Source organism: Strix uralensis, chromosome 15, assembly GCF_047716275.1.
Source record: "Strix uralensis isolate ZFMK-TIS-50842 chromosome 15, bStrUra1, whole genome shotgun sequence".
NCBI classification, from domain to species: Eukaryota; Metazoa; Chordata; class Aves; order Strigiformes; family Strigidae; genus Strix; species Strix uralensis.
The window spans coordinates 386,116-401,635 of record NC_133986.1 but is presented as its reverse complement, the minus strand read 5'-3'; the positions used below and the strand labels follow the sequence as shown (position 1 = coordinate 401,635).

The window sequence follows — 15,520 nt, the reverse complement described above, 5'->3', positions numbered from 1 at the left end:
GCTCTTGGCTGCAATCTTCAAGCCTACTGGGAAATGAGTGAGAATCTAGTCTTCTGCACACGGTGTCAGAATGCCTGCTAGTTTTAAACGTAGGGGTTTTTAAATGGTTAAAATGCTTTCTGTTTAAGAAAAAGGAATCTCCCAAGAAGTATGTCCGCTGTAAATGAGAGGACTGCAGTTCCCATAAGCTTCTCCAAAGCTTGATGGAAGTTCTCTGCTAGATCTGTAATCACACCATGTCAAGTTCTGAGTTATGGAAAGTATCTCTGTTGAGTTCAGATTTCATGACCATTCGCTCCTTGCAGAGATTATAATTTGTTTACGCTTCACTGAGATGTTGAATCACTAAATTCACAACATTTACTGATGCCAGTGGCTGCAAAAGGTAGAAGCTGTCACTTACTAGGAGTGTTAATAGACATGTTGGATGACTTTGTGGGATGCCGAGCTTATTTTTGTTCTGCATTGCTACACAGCCATGGTTTTTATCTTGCTATATTCCTAGAACCAACAAGACCTGCTCTTGCATTTCTCCCACTCCTTTATTATGGCCTAGAAAGGTAGGTGTAATCCTGCTGCTGTTCATGGGGGTGCACAGTGATGGTGACTAAAAGTTCTTCTGTGACTGGGTGTCTGCCCCGTGGCGTCTTCAACTCTAAGCTCTGCTTTCCTTTTCCTAGATGGGATACTCCCAGTCTATGCTGGAGTAGCTACTTCTCCACGCATGACTGTAGCAAGACATCTCCTAATGTGAGTTTCTTGCTTGTGCTGTGCTCAGGACATAGGTTGTTATTATTCCAGAACAGAAAATTATATCTAAAGTATGTACCTATACAGTATATATAAAAAGTATATACCTAAACAGGAAAGTACTGATATTATTTGCAAGTGAAATGAAGTGAGGCTGGAGTAATTGTTTTGTTGTTGTATGCTCACCTGGGTCTCGTTTCCTTATTTTCCTCTCCTTAAAAAGGCTGCAAGAGCCTGTATTAGAGAAAAGAAACCCCTGAACTTTCTGTCAGGGTCACATAGTGATTACATGATAAAAAAGGAATGTATATCCTTGAGCAGACCGTAGCTTACTTGACCTGGTGAAATCTTAGGGCCTGTGATCCCATGAGAATTAGACAAACTGTGAAGTGGAGTTTGGACTTTTTCCTATGCGTCCATGTTATTTTGGTTGGAGGCACCCTTCACAGCTCTGCTGCTTCTGTGTGACCCTCTACAAATCCCTCAACTTCTCAGTTCTTCAGTCTTATTCTCAGTGAAATACAGAAAATCTTTATTTATCCCTGCCTTACAGGGTTAACAACGTGGCTTGTTTGCACTGTGTTGTGTGATCCCCTGATGAAAGCTATCATGTAAACTCTGATAATCCAGCATGCCCATACTGAAAAGCATGCAGTCTGAATAGTTATATGCTTTCTTCTCACTTTCAGAGAAGACAAGTCTTTTGACATGTTTTGTTTTCAGATTTTGATCTTTAACCTTAATACTTATGATGGTCGAAAAAGGGAGAGGGTTGGCAAGTGTGCTTCTGGTAGAGATTAACCAGACCAAGAGAAGTGGAGCAGCTGAGGGGGATCCCAGCTCTTTCCTGTACAGCACACCTAGCCCAAGAGTAAAGTCTGTGTCATGTCAAGTTGTCCACTTGGCAACAAGTCCGTAATACTAAACTTACTTTCTTGCTGTTCTTTCTCTCAGTATTGCTGGTATTTTCTTCACCTTCCAATGTCAGCCTTCTTCTCCAGGCACAAGGAGGTCATTGCAGTGTTCTCTTAACAAACTTGAGATGAGGAAGTAATGGCTAAAAGTCTTTTAACAGCACTTAGGAATCCTTCTTTTCCCCTTTGTGAGAGGGGAGATGATGATGTGGGGAAGTTTTAGAATTTTGTTTTTACTTTGATTTGCTGAGGTGTAGAAACTACATGAAGCAAGCAGTTTTAGTTTCATCTGTCCTCTGGTTTCATCATTTTGGAAATGTAAACAATGCACAAAGTGTCTTGTTGCAACATTTTCCAATAAGACCAGTATAAAATTGGTTTGGTTACATGATTGTTTTAAATCACTGTTGCCCATAATATTCTTTCCGATTAAGCAGTTCAAAGGTATACGTCCAAATCAAGATTTCTTGATATCTCTTGTTGCTATAGTGGCTTCTACCGTAGAAAAGACTGTAAAATGTGGCCCACTTTCTGCAATGGTCAGTCTGCACTCCTGCAGCTTGAGTGTAAGTACAGTATTTTGAAAGCGCCTGATACCTTTGTAACACTGGGTGAAGTGCCGCAGCAGTACTCTGCTCCTTGGCTTGCCCCGGGACAGGGATAGGGTGGAGGGGCAGGGTCCACACCTACCGTGCTAACTCCTGGATGTGCAGAGAAATGCTCACTGGGTACATGGTGAATGATTCGCACCTACATCCCCAAAATGTTCTGTCTTAGTGAGGTTTTGCATGTATCTGAGCAATTCCCTGAACAAAGCCCTTCATCTGTAAATCTGATAACATTTGCTATATACCCATAGCGCTATGGTAATAAACAAGTGACAGTTCTCACAATTAATGCCAGCACATGACTAGCCTCTTTCAGACTACAATAAGTAATTCCACGGTCTTGTGAGTGTGACTATGAGGAAAGAGATTCCGAAATACTAAGTACTTGAGGGGATTAGCAAAAAATGCGAACGTTTGTCTTTCAGGTTAATAGCCTGTGTGGATGCTGTCATTCTGCCCTCAGGACCCTGTGGGTTGGCATCAAGGCTGTCTCTGAGCGTGTTGAGAGAAGTTAAAGTATTATTAATATGGGCCACATTCCACTGATGTGCAGCTTCGAGGTGCTGAGGACGCCCTTGTTAAAATTTTGGCAGATCATCACAAGCATCTTCCATGCTTTTGGCCTGAGGGAGGTGTTCCTTCATGAGCTGCATTAGTCAGGAAAAAAGGGGAAGGTTTCAAAACAAAGCCAAAGTTCAAACTCGGAAAAAAAATTCTTTTGCCTTTTTAAACTAACGTATGGTTCTGGGGCATGTGGTGGCAGGCATGGGCAAAGCCACAGGAGTCGTGAGGAAGGTGTAAGGCTTGCTGAGAAGGGAGCTCTTGAGCTTTCTGCATGGTCTGACAAGTACCGACTCCTCTGTTAAAAGGCTTGCCAGGAAGTTTTCCAGCTCAAGCAGACATGTTCCTAGCAATGAGAAAAACAGCTTACTGAACATTGATGAACTTGCAGAAAATATCTGAATTTTTACTGTAAAAACCTTTTCACCATGCAAGTGACTGGAATGCATAGAGCTTTATGACTAATGGCAAAAACTTCAGAGCAAAATGAGAGTGTTATGAAGTCAAAGCCTGTTCCTTAGCACCTGGCCTGCCCAGGAGGCTACTTGGGGAGCATCCTCTTTGGTTGGCCTCTTGCAGCTGCATGAGGAACATGCTGAGAAGTGTTAATGTAATGGATATCAGTTCTGCTTGCTCTTCAATGGGGAATCACAACGGCTGGGTAAACACATCAGGAGCAGTGTCCTATGCAGTCTTACCCTACTAGTCCCTGTCCTTTAAGCATAGGGTACATACAGATGAATGTTAATTCTCTGGAAAGGGAACAGACAGGATAGCAATTTAAAAAACATTGTAGAAAAAAAGAGAATTCCTCTTGCACTAAAACTTTGTATCTGTTCTGCATTTACTTTGAACAGGAATGATGGAAGCTGGTTGAAATAAGTGAGCGTGCTTTAAGTTTCTCTCTGCTTTGTACTAAGTGTTTTCAACCCCAGCTCTCACGTACAGATAGATAAGTCCAAAGAACATGTAATTATAGTATATAGTTAGCTTTTCTCTCCACCTCACAGCTTGGAATCTTGGATCATTTTAACAGTTTTTTTAAAATTCTTAATGTTGTTAGGCTTGGTTGGTAAAGCAATACTAACTTCTGTGTAGCTGAAGACCTTCACTCCCCACTGTATTCTTCACAGGAGGCAATTCCTGACCACTGTAAACGCTCAAGTCATGCCTGGAGTGGTCACCAGTTCAGGCAGAGTTGTAGTTTGAATATTGCTATGGTTTTTATAGGTTTTTATAAGTTTCAACAACTTCCTGGTGAGTGGGACAGCACCTGAACCTGTGGTCTGCTCTGGCATTGGTGATAGACCTGCTTCCAGCAGGAGGATGGGCTGAGTAACATTCAGTGATCCCTGCCAACCCATGTTTTGTGGTGCTTTGTTCATGGAGGTGACACTGAGGTTCAGTAACATGCAAAGCCAAGCAAGCAGGCAAAGTGCGGAAACCGAATGAATAATTACAATAGCATTAGGCCACAGAGCGGTGCTGAGATACGGCAATTGGGTTCACATGCCTATACATATGCTGGGGTTTGCCTACTCCTACTGTATTAAGCTAGAAGTGAAAAGATGTAACTCTCCATCTCAAGAGATATCTAGCCTGCTTGAAACGTTTATAGCAGTTAAAGTTCCTCTGTTCAGAACAGGCCAAAAAGATTGGTATGCTTTGGATGAGTGTGCCTCTATTGATATTTCAAAAAAATGCATGCATCTTAAATTACTTTCTGCAGGCTGCTATGAAGAGTGAAGTGTCAGGAAAGGGCCTTTATACATTTGTAAAGTGATAAATCACATTGATGTTGTATTTGTTATCTGATTTTGAAAAAAATAGCACAAACAGAGGAGAAAAGGTTTCATATTTTAAATCCGTCTGATTATCTGTGAACAGTTTATGAATCTAGTTAGCCTGCTGTAATTCAGGGAGGGATTTTTTGGACAAAGCACCTAGTGTATTTTGTACTGTTTTAGCTGAAAACAAGCGATCTTTTGAACTACCCACTTTGAAAGGATGTTCACTGGCTAAATTCCAGAAAATTTTATGTGCGCATTGCAGGGTGTTAGGAGAAGTCTGAAAGTAACACTATTTGCTGTTAAGAGAAAACTTTCATCAGGGTGAAGAGAAATTATTTGGGATTGATATTGAACTGTTAATTATTTCTGGAGGGCAAATAAAGTGGGGAAAAACAACTTCTGTCCCATATCTTATACTGGTAAGTAGGGGATGGTCATGCTCAGCAGCTTACTGCACAGAGAAGAGAAACCACCAAAATTACTCACGACTCCCTTGTTCTCTCTGATGCATTTGCAGAACAACTTGTTGGTTCAGCAAGTGAAGTCTGAAAAGCTTGGTCATCACCCCCGTTTTCTTCCCTTTGGAGCCTCCAGGTGGATATAACGCTGGGCTCCCAACCATGGTCCTGCACCCCACTAACATCCTGGGCCAGGCTCCCCATCCTGGGGGAGGTAAGAGCTCTCCTGCATGGGAAGCAGCACCATATTTGCAGCTTTGCAGCCTGCCAGAGAGAGTGCGTTAGTGGCAGGAGTGCATGTGTCCCCAGCAGCCATGCTGGCTGCAACCCACAAGGAAGTCACAGCCCAGCCAAGCCTGACGGCAGGGAAGTGTCCAGCCCACAGGGAGGGAGAGCGATGGTGTGCTGGGCTGGCAGGAAGGTCTGCTGTAGGAAGGAGTTGACTTACCAAGACAGTCCCCCACAAGAAAGCTAGGGCATGTTTAACGTCGACTTGGTTCAGCATCTGCCAAAGACAGACCCAGGAGCCTCGCTCTGTCCCCTGGGGCCTTGTTGGGACAGTCAAACAGATATTCAGGGGTATGCTGGAGTAGAGCTAAGCCCAACAGCATGCAGCTGTTTTACCATCGTAGAAAGTCTAACTTACAAAGAGGAATTTTTCCTCGTTGATTTGTATGATTTTCTTTGGAGAGGGATGGTCCTTTGGGCTCTCTGCTTTTTCACTCATCTGTTAAAAAGCCCCATTTTGGGACATCCCAATTCTTCCAGCCAAGAAGAGCTGGATGCTGCTCCTGGCTTGCTCAGAAGTGGTTGCTCAAGAGCAAAATGAAGCATTCCTGTCAGGAATTGGATGCACAACATCCAATGTGCTCCTGGGGTCAGAGAAATAGGTCTTAGGCTCAAAGAGAAATCCTCCGCATGGCAGTACATTACGTCAGTACAGAAATGGACCATCCAATTTTGCACTCTGATACGAAACACAGCAGCCAGGTGATATGTCCAGCAATATGGAAGTTTAATAAACTTCCTGTTCGACTTGCAGGCAGAATAAATAGTTCTGTGATGTCTGCTTAACAAAGCCAAATTGCACACCCCTCTATTTGCAACTAGAACCGCTACAGTTAAGAGACTGTCAATGTTTCCCATCTGGATGGATGATTTAGCTGCTTTCCTTCACATCAGGGCTAACTTGGCATTTGATTTACCCAGCACTGCTGCCAGATTTTGTTTTTACTGAATATAATTTGCATCCACTGGCTATGTCATTCTTGGGCTTGAAAAAGGAGTTTTAAGTGGCATTAGAGTAGAAAGAAAATTCATACTTAAACACAGAATTTTGCAAATCCCTGGAGAACGAGAAGAAGCTTGGAGGCAGATGCACACAGAGTCTGGAGATGGCAAACATTCCTTTCTCCTTGCTTTTAGTTTTAAAAAGGTCCATTGGATTCAACTATTACTCATTAGTGTCTGCCCACCCAGCTTTCTGTTCCATACCAGCCACACAGTGTTTGTATAGAAAGCAAACTTATTGCACTGTGTAATAAGATCTGAATGCAGACATTTAATTAACGTTATCTGTTCAGAAGCATTGTTTAAACAAAAATCAACCTTTCTGTGCCAAAGCTGAATGAAACTTTGAAACTGAAGGTTAGTTTTTTTTGTTTCTCTGACCAGTGCCATGGATTGATGTGCTGTTGATACAACCACTTTCTCAGATTTCACATATGGAAGTCTATGATGGAGTAGTAACTTCATTAATTTGGCCCATACTGATTCAGTTGAATACTAATATTTTGACCTTATTCCCTAGGAAATATTCTTCCCACTGCACAAACTTGGAAAGTGTGGCCATCCCTGCGGTGTGAGCCACATTTATGAAAAGATTTCAGAAAGATAATATTTCACACATAAATACATGACTGTTGGTTCTTAACACTTTCTGTATTATCAGAAAGAGGTATGGGTCCTCATTGTACTGTAGTTTTTAAGTGTTCCCTTCTTTCCCTTTTTTTAGTAAGCTGAGATTTATATTTCCGTGTGCCTTGCAACCCAGGAGGGACGAGGATGTGAGTCCTGTGCACAGCTGACCTTGCCTGAGCTGACAGAGAATTTTGAACCTTGAGCCCCAGCACAGAGGATCAGGATGCATATCTACAAAGGTATTTAAACAACCCAACTCCTTTAATGCCTTCGTGCGTCTGAAGTCCTGTAATGGATCCACCAGCCTCCATTAAGTAGGTATGTGGAGAAGCTGGACATTGGTTACACATTGACCAACCCACATAGTCTAACTCAGTAATCACTGAGGTGGAATCTGCCTGGTTATCTCAAGGAGGAGGAGGAAACTGGGCTAGGAATTATGTTTTGTGAAAATACAATACAAATTCCTAACCCAGTTTTCAGTCAGGAGAGCATGTTATTGTTGAACAATTGATAGCACTTTATGGAAGCTTATTTTCTGTGCCTTAAGGGAAATTCAATTAAGTGAACTTCTATTTTAAAACACTGCTCTTTTCCTGTCACTGATGAAGCAATAATAATTACAGAACATGGGATTTTCTGGGACTGTTGGTTGTTTGTTCTCACTGATGTTGATTTTTCTGCCTGTATTTGAATCTTATCTATAATACTCTCTGAGGCAGCCCGCTAGAGACCTACCTGATTTCACTGGTGACTCCAGGCTGGTGTGTATTTGCTGCCTACTAAGGCAAGAAGAAAGGCATGTCCCGCAGCTGCAGTAGTTAGTGCTAGAGGTGCTATGGCCCCAGTGAATAGGGCTGTACATGACAGTAGCCAAGGATTGTGGCATACTCTACCCATGGGCTGTTACTGACATCCAGATGAGCTTATTTCTCTACATAGAGAACTGCTGCTGTCACTAACCAGCCCAGAAACCAAAATGTTCACAAGTGGTGCAACTCCATTGTCTAGTCTTTGCTTTTCCATGCTCATTACAGCTCAGCAAATGCTGAGATCTGAATCTAACATGACAAGAAGTGTCAGAATCGGGGATTAATTCTCTGTGAAATAATTTCCGTGATGGGATGCTGCCAGGAAGCTTGACTCTACATTCCTTGGACACCCCAGACTGAGAGGAGAGGACTATGTGGGCAAGGAATGCGGCATGAGCTTGTAATCTTTTCAGCTAGAGATATCTTAGCACATAAGTGGGATGCTCTCAAGAGCCTGCTGTGCCAAAAAGGCGACCCTTCTAGGGCTGGGACCATTTATAGAATGCTGATTTTTAGTGCAGAGCACGTTTTTATAACTGGCTTCTATAAATGCTAAATACCAGGCCAATTAAGCTTGACAGTGCTGACAGAGTCTTAATTAAATCAGTGTGAACAATATCAGTCTTGCATAACTCTGTTTCCATCAAAAGCATCAGAAATTATTATTTTTTTTCTTTGTCCCTTGTAAGAGATGAAGTTCTGACAGCTTGTTCCCGTTTCCAGTACTGATGGTTCACTAATTTGTCCATAATTCTGAGCTTTCTACTCTACTCCCATCTCTTTGGTTCTCTGTTTTGCTTCCTTAGCATTGACATTTTGGCTCATTCCCTACAATGCTATATACTGGCTACAGAGAGTTCAAGTGTGCCTTTCCTGTAACTCTTCCATCCCCCCATTTAACGGCCGACAGTACAAACCTGCAGTCCTTCAGCAAGGATGGATCTTGCAGAACACTAACTACCAAGGGCTTATATTTGGTGTTCAGCACTTTTTGTTTTTTTGGTTTTTTGGAGACTGAGTCCCTAGGCAAAACTGTAATTTAAGCACAGTGGAAATTCAGCATGCAAGTACATTGCTGAGCCAGGGCTGCTCCGGGATGTTGACAATCCACGTGACTTCTGTGAAATGGGTGCTGATTAATTACTGGGTATGTAAGAGTTAAAGGTAATGTAATGTCTAGTCTTGCTGTCAGAGTCTCCTACCTGTCTGCCCATGCACAAGGGGGACTGCTTCCATGCCAGCCTTTGAGTCATGCAGCAAGACAACGGCAGCCACACGTGCAAAAGAGCGCAAGCTAGGGCAAAGTCCTCTGCTTTCTGCACAGGTGAGGGGCAAAAATCCTGGCAGGCCCCCTCAGAGTAGCTCAATTACTCTCTGGTTTTGATATCTGCAATTCGAGACCCACCAAAGTAGCTGTTACCTGAGGTGAAGGCAGGAAATGCTCATGTCATTTTTGCAACTTCAGCCTGCTGGGCTTCTCCCCAGGGCAGCACAATGTTGAATGCTGGCTGTCCCCTCCTGTCACCAGATAGCTGGGGAGCACCCACTTTCTCAGTGAGGAGCAGACAGCACGAATCTGGCTTCATCTGGCCTGATGCCACCTGTGGGTCCCCCCAGGGAAAAGGAAATTCCTAGCTGCTCCCAAAGACAGCTTGAAGTCCTCTTTTTCTGGAAATGGTGCAAGGGGAACTTAACCTGGATGCAATAGCTGGGATCTGGCCTGAAGTCTCCTCTTCAACTAAAGAAATAGTTTGCCTGTCTCTCTCTAAACATTTTTGGCTGCCTCTGCTTTAAAGCTTTATATAATTTCACAGAACTGCTCACACGTCCGGCACTGCAAAACAGATAAACAGGGATTGGGGCTGAGTGTGTATAACAAGCTGGAATACAACCGAAAACTACTTAAAGCCTGTGATCAACTTGGTAGCACACAGGGACAAGGGTTGACGAGTTCTGCTTGCTCTCTCTTCTGCTTTCTTATCCCATATACATCCTTGATCTCTTGAATTACTCATTCATGACTTAGACTTGATCAAACCTTCCGCTCTTGTGAGTAAATGTTGTTAGTGTCTTCAAGGAACATGTGGATCAAGTTCTCAGGGTCTTGAAAGTCCCACCATGTCCTGAAATCCCATTTCTTAGACTGCAGTGAATCTTCTTGTCTTGTTCAGTGCCCTGTTGATTTGTGTTCAGAATCAGCCCACGTGATGTAGAATGCAAATAAAGAGGTTTTGTGGAAGACTACTAGAAGATTGTAATCAGGACTCTTATCTCTCATTCCAGACATATCCTGAAATGACTCGTTCTTTCTTCTCCTTTTATTTCACAATGTAAGCACTTCACAGAGGAGGTGACATCTTTCAGTGCTTTAGCATTTCATCTCCCTATGTCTTCACATTTTTTTCCACTTTCTCATCTGCATGTTACCAACTTAATTAAACTGCACAATGACTTTAAAAATACAAACTCTAACAAAGACTAACGAGGATGTTTCTTGGCAGTTGGTCATTGTTCTGCCTTGGGCCCATAGCTTCGCTTGCTGCTCTCCACTGGGTGCTGAACCCATGCTTGTGTTTAAAGATAACTGCTCCAAGAATGATTATATCACAGTTACTCTGTATGCTTTCAGGAGGGTTTAATGTTGTATAATCGGCCCATTATAACCACATTTCCAGACAATAGCAGGCTGCAGAATACAGTGCAATAAAGTGTTAGCAAATCTTGTTCCTCTTCATTCCCTATCATTATATTTAGGTTCCAATAAGCTGGTTTAAGAACACACAGGAAAAAAAAAACAGGCTCAAAGGAATGGCTGCCAATGTAACCAGTTTTCTTAGTCCACGAGCTAAGATGACATGGCCTCTGGCCGAGGTACGTGATATTTTTCCATCTGAATCAGTCTGCCAAAGCAGCATACGCTTCAGTAAGACCTTTTTTATCTAATCATGCAGATTGACTAAACATGTTGATTTGACTGGACCAGTTTTCAATAAAGCCATTGGAGAATAACTCTAGCAGCTATCATCTTTCTCTCTGGGATTCCAGGTAAATTTCAGCAGCTCAGTGTGTCTTGCAAGTATGAGCAAGCAGAGTCTGAGAGCAGAGGAAGCTTCCCATTCTTACTGTCTTCTTATGACCTGTTTTCCGCAAGGAATACCACAACGCTAATTACTTTTGTAGCAGAGCAATTTGTCGTGATTTACTTTTCTTCTATAAGTATAGTCAGTAGTTGAAAGCGTCAAATTCCATTCAAGATTGAGCATAAGTGACTTTGTCTCAGTTTCCTGTCTTGTTAAAAACATAGCTGACGTTTAAAGAGTTGGGAAGTCATGTTCCTTGAAAGACCTGTTCCTTTGAATTTCTGTAAACAAACATCTTTAATTTCTGAGTGCCATGTGTCAGCAAGATCCTGAAACTGTGCTGAAGGCGTGTTATTGCCACATAGGTGCATGGGTCAGAACCATCTTTTGCAAGACTAGAAGGGATCTGATCTTGTCCCAAATTGTACTCCTGGTTCCTAGAAATACTCTTGCTAAAAGATAAGCAAAATGATGTAATCATGGATGTCCACTGGGTATTCTGGATTGAATGAAATCCTCCTTGTGTGCCATGGGAATGGTCATAGAATAAAAATTCCAGATGGGCTAATCATAACACAAACATTTATTGAGGTTTCAAGCTGGGATATGTGGGAGAAAAACTATGGAGCAAAATGATAAAAAGAAAAGGTGTGTTCATCCTGACTGGGGAAGGCTCTTACCTCAGAATGGCCAGGGCCACTTATTGAGAGGAAATGCCCTCTTCATTTGGCCAGCATTAATCAATGACAAGATTTCACAGCCAATCCACTTTTGGACTTGAAGTGAAGGTGAGGTCATGAACCTACCTACTGGGTGGGAGGAGGCATCTGTTGGGGAGCCATGTCCCTGGGGAGGGGCATCATGGAAATCCTTGGTGCCTGGGTGAGGCTTTAGATAAGTGTCCCCTATTTGTCTTCACTGATGTCTGAATTTGTTTTGTGGAGAACAGAGCCAAGTTTGAGTTTGCTCTGTATGCCATCTGCAGGTATCAGGATGAGAGACTTCTGCTGAAGCTGTCTTTATGCTTTGCATTTAATGTAAACAGGGTGTTTAGAAATGTATTGTCTGTGGCAGATCTGACATCACAAACAAATTCTTTCAAATAAAATGTTTAGGGGGAATCATGTGTCAGCTGCCTAGCACTGAAATGTATGGAATGGAATTAGGCAAATCTTTTCCTAATTAAAAAATGAGAATGGATTCTGAACTTTATCTAAGGGTCACTTTGGGATGATTTCTAGACAGAAAAAATCTTGGCTTTCTGGCAGGACAGCTGTGAGGGAGTGTTCTATTCATTAGAACACAATTTGTCCAAGAAAATACGTTCCAAGTCCTAATCAATTTAGATGAAAACTTGTTGGACAGAGTTCCAGCAGGCCAGTTATGGAGTCTTATAAAGCCAAACCCACATGTCTCAGTGGGCAAGAGGCAAGATAATCTTAGCTTACAATGGAATGTTTAAATTTATACAGCTAGGACACTGACATAGGCGCAAGGGTTGGTTCTTCTGTGGGGTTTTTTTAACCAGAAATGTGTGAAGAATTAAAATTTTTAAAGAGAGAGAATGTCCCTTTAAGATATAATCATTCATGATGAATGGACTGTGGCCAGATTCATCCTTGCTTTAGCGTCTATAGAAAGATTTTTGGAAAAGACCAGCTTCCAAAGCACTAGAAACGTAGGTGTGCCTCCAAATGAAGGTCCTTGGCATCACAGGCTCTTGCAGTTTTATAATTCCCAGCTGTATAAGGATTTTTTTTAACGAACTGCTTCAGCAGTGGAAATTCAGCAGTTTGGAGAAGCTGTTGCACAGTTAGCCCTTGGGAAGGTGACACCATGCATGGCATTGTTCAGCCGTTAAATGTACGCTCTTTATGATGACACATCGCTACTAAGCACAGAAAACCACAGGATAACACACCCCCAGCCTTCCCGGTGTTAATGGTAACTATTTTAGGGTTTTCTTTTCTGTCATTCAGTTAGTTTCTCTATTATTGCAGCTAGTGTTTCAGGCTGCAAAAGGGTACTTAAAATTTTCAGACAATGCATTTGCAGATCCTTGCTAAAAATTCCCATAGGGATGAGATATAACCTGAGCAATCTTTAACCTGGGGAATATTTCATTTCTTAACTTGAAATAGTTTTCTAACTTGCAGAGTCTTAGCCAAGGTTAATCTCCACCACAAACATGAATCAAGCATGTCTTTCATAGTAACTGTTGATGCTTGGTAGAAAGCCACAGCAACAAGCTGATCTCTGAAGCGCCAGCTTACATCTGCCTCTTTGCTAGTGCATCCCCTGCTCTCCTGCATCCATCACTGGGAAGTGGCAAACACGCTATTTCTTCCATCTCATCGTTCTCTTCTGGCACTTGAAGGCCTTCAGGGAATTCAGGAACAAAAAAAATAAAAACCTTTCTAGCTACAACTGGCCCTGTCTACAGCACAGGGCAGTCCCTCAGTCCCTAATGTCACTCACCAGCCCTCTCCCATCCAGGGACGAGACTTGAGTCAAGAGTTCTCTTTTCTCATCATGACTCCTGTAATTTGTAGGGGCAGTGAAACACCCCCTCTGCCGGTCCTCCTCCTCTCCCAAACAGCACCGTCCACAGCACCACCCACATGCACCTGCGTCCACCCTCTTGATTCCAAGGGGGATTTACCCACATGACTGGGGCTGGATGCGAAAGAAAAGGAGCATACAGTATGGTTAAGCAACTTGTGGTTAATGTCACAAACTCTGGAGACTCCTCGACTACTGTAAATGCCAGCGGTTCGTTGTCCCACAGCCTCTTCCTTCCTTCACGCCCCACTGTGCCAAGTCAGCCACCTGAGACTCTGCTCATTGCTCTTGTTTTCCCTGGCTCTTCTCACTTGTTTACTTAAAAATCTCTTCCCCTCCCCTTCCCTTCATTTGAATTTCTTGTAGGAGGGTCTTATAAGGACACCTACTTTAATCAGAATTTCCTGTGAGTTAATAGGCAGCTTTTTGGGGGGTTTGCATGTTTTGAAATAAAAATGTAATCATTTCTTAAATGTCCCTTTCCCAAACTCTGCTTTAAAACAAACTCCTTTCTTACAGAAAGTAATGGCTTTAAACCCCAGTTTAAAAGACAAACTCTGTACAGAGGAGGAGGAGGGCTACTGTGGATGCAGCAGGACAGCCTGTCACCCAAGCGAAAACAGCCGACATGCTGCTGAAGCTGACTGCATATTTTCATTTTCAAAAAGCACTCAAGACTAAAACCACCTGTGAGTAAGTCTAGCCTCTCTGGCTGATTTACTAGGGCCCAGTGCAGAGTGTCCTGTCAAAAGGCACGCTTATTTTCACAAGGCGAATGAATCAGTTTTTATGTGGCAGGACTACAGCTCGTTGGGATGAACTCATTAAATCTTTGTAAAACAAACTGCAAGCAAGAGGTGCAATATTTCATTATTCAAACCCAGAGAATAGACAGGCGTCCTATGGAAAAGTGAGTCATATTCTCTGTGGTACATTCTGTTCATTCTGTTATAATAAACACAAGTGTTTGTTTGCTGAGCCCATTAGCATCCAGCTATAAACTTGATTAGGAGGACAAGTTCCTCGGCCCACTGCTGGGTTAGCGTGTGCACTGCCGTTTGGTCACTCTGTTGTATAACAGCACCAGTCATGTCAGACTGCTATTCCAAAAGGAAATAACAGCACTTTCCTCATTTCTTTCAAATCTGTCCCAAATTTCTATTAAAGACATCAAAGCAATGACTCTAATACTTTCCATGCTTTCTGAACAACTCATCTTTTAAAGAAACTGCTGGGAAATAAGGCACCACCAAGGTTCCTTAATTTCAGGGTTTGAGACTTTTAAGAATCTCATGGAAAAAAGTCAAAACAAGAAGCCACCTTCTCATAAAACCCTTTTCAATATTTTATATATTAGTATTAATTTCTGTGCTACTAGTCTGAGTCAGTTTTACAAGCTACGTGCCAGAAGATAAAATGGGTTGTTGGTCTAGCTTTATGATTGCAGAAGGTAAATTAGCTGATCAAATGTATTTATTGCTACCATTGTTGGAAGATGATGGCCAAGGGAATGATTCTGAAGTGGCACAATGGTTGGCGTCATTTAGAACTAGTAGTGAAATAAGGGATTGTCTGCTGGAGACACAGGGACTTCTGGGAAGGAATTTTCTATGCAGCATAAATAGCATTTCGGAAATCTGACTCTTGCCCAATTGTAAGAATGGGGAAGGTCTCTGAATTTTAGACTGCTTGCTCTATTTCTAATAACTATAGATGAGGTGGGAGAGATTGTTGCTGACTTCAGCAGGAAGAGAGTTGAAGATTAGCCATGGATTACAAACTTGTTGGGTTACAGCTTCTTCAAGCCATTTTTCTCTTTCCATAGAATCACTTGGTTATTACAATTATTTGTCTGGGGCAGTGCTCCAGGAAGTGAGGTCACTATCCTGCAATATCTGAAAGGAAGGGCTGAGGACGAGTATCCACTGTCTGGCTCTGACGGGTAGTCATTCCCAGCTTCTGGGGTGCATGATGGTGTCCTTAAGACTGCTCATTTGGCTGACTTTTTTCCTCCAATTTCTATCCACATGTCAAAGGGACAGTGGCATGTGTTTGCAGACTCTTT

The 15,520-nt window shown here is 42.5% G+C and overlaps 1 long non-coding RNA gene across 2 annotated transcripts; it reads left to right on the top strand.

The window, feature by feature from the left end:
* Nucleotides 1–500: 500 nt before the first annotated feature.
* Nucleotides 501–14,155, top strand: LOC141950330 (uncharacterized). Of its 2 annotated transcripts, none has more exons than XR_012630996.1 (3): nt 501–560; nt 7,096–7,240; nt 13,975–14,155. It is a non-coding gene; the product is annotated as an uncharacterized LOC141950330 (long non-coding RNA). The 2 variants fall into 2 exon arrangements; XR_012630995.1 differs by lacking the exon at nt 501–560 and adding an exon at nt 5,217–5,295.
* The last annotated feature ends 1,365 nt before the right edge of the window (nt 14,156–15,520 follow it).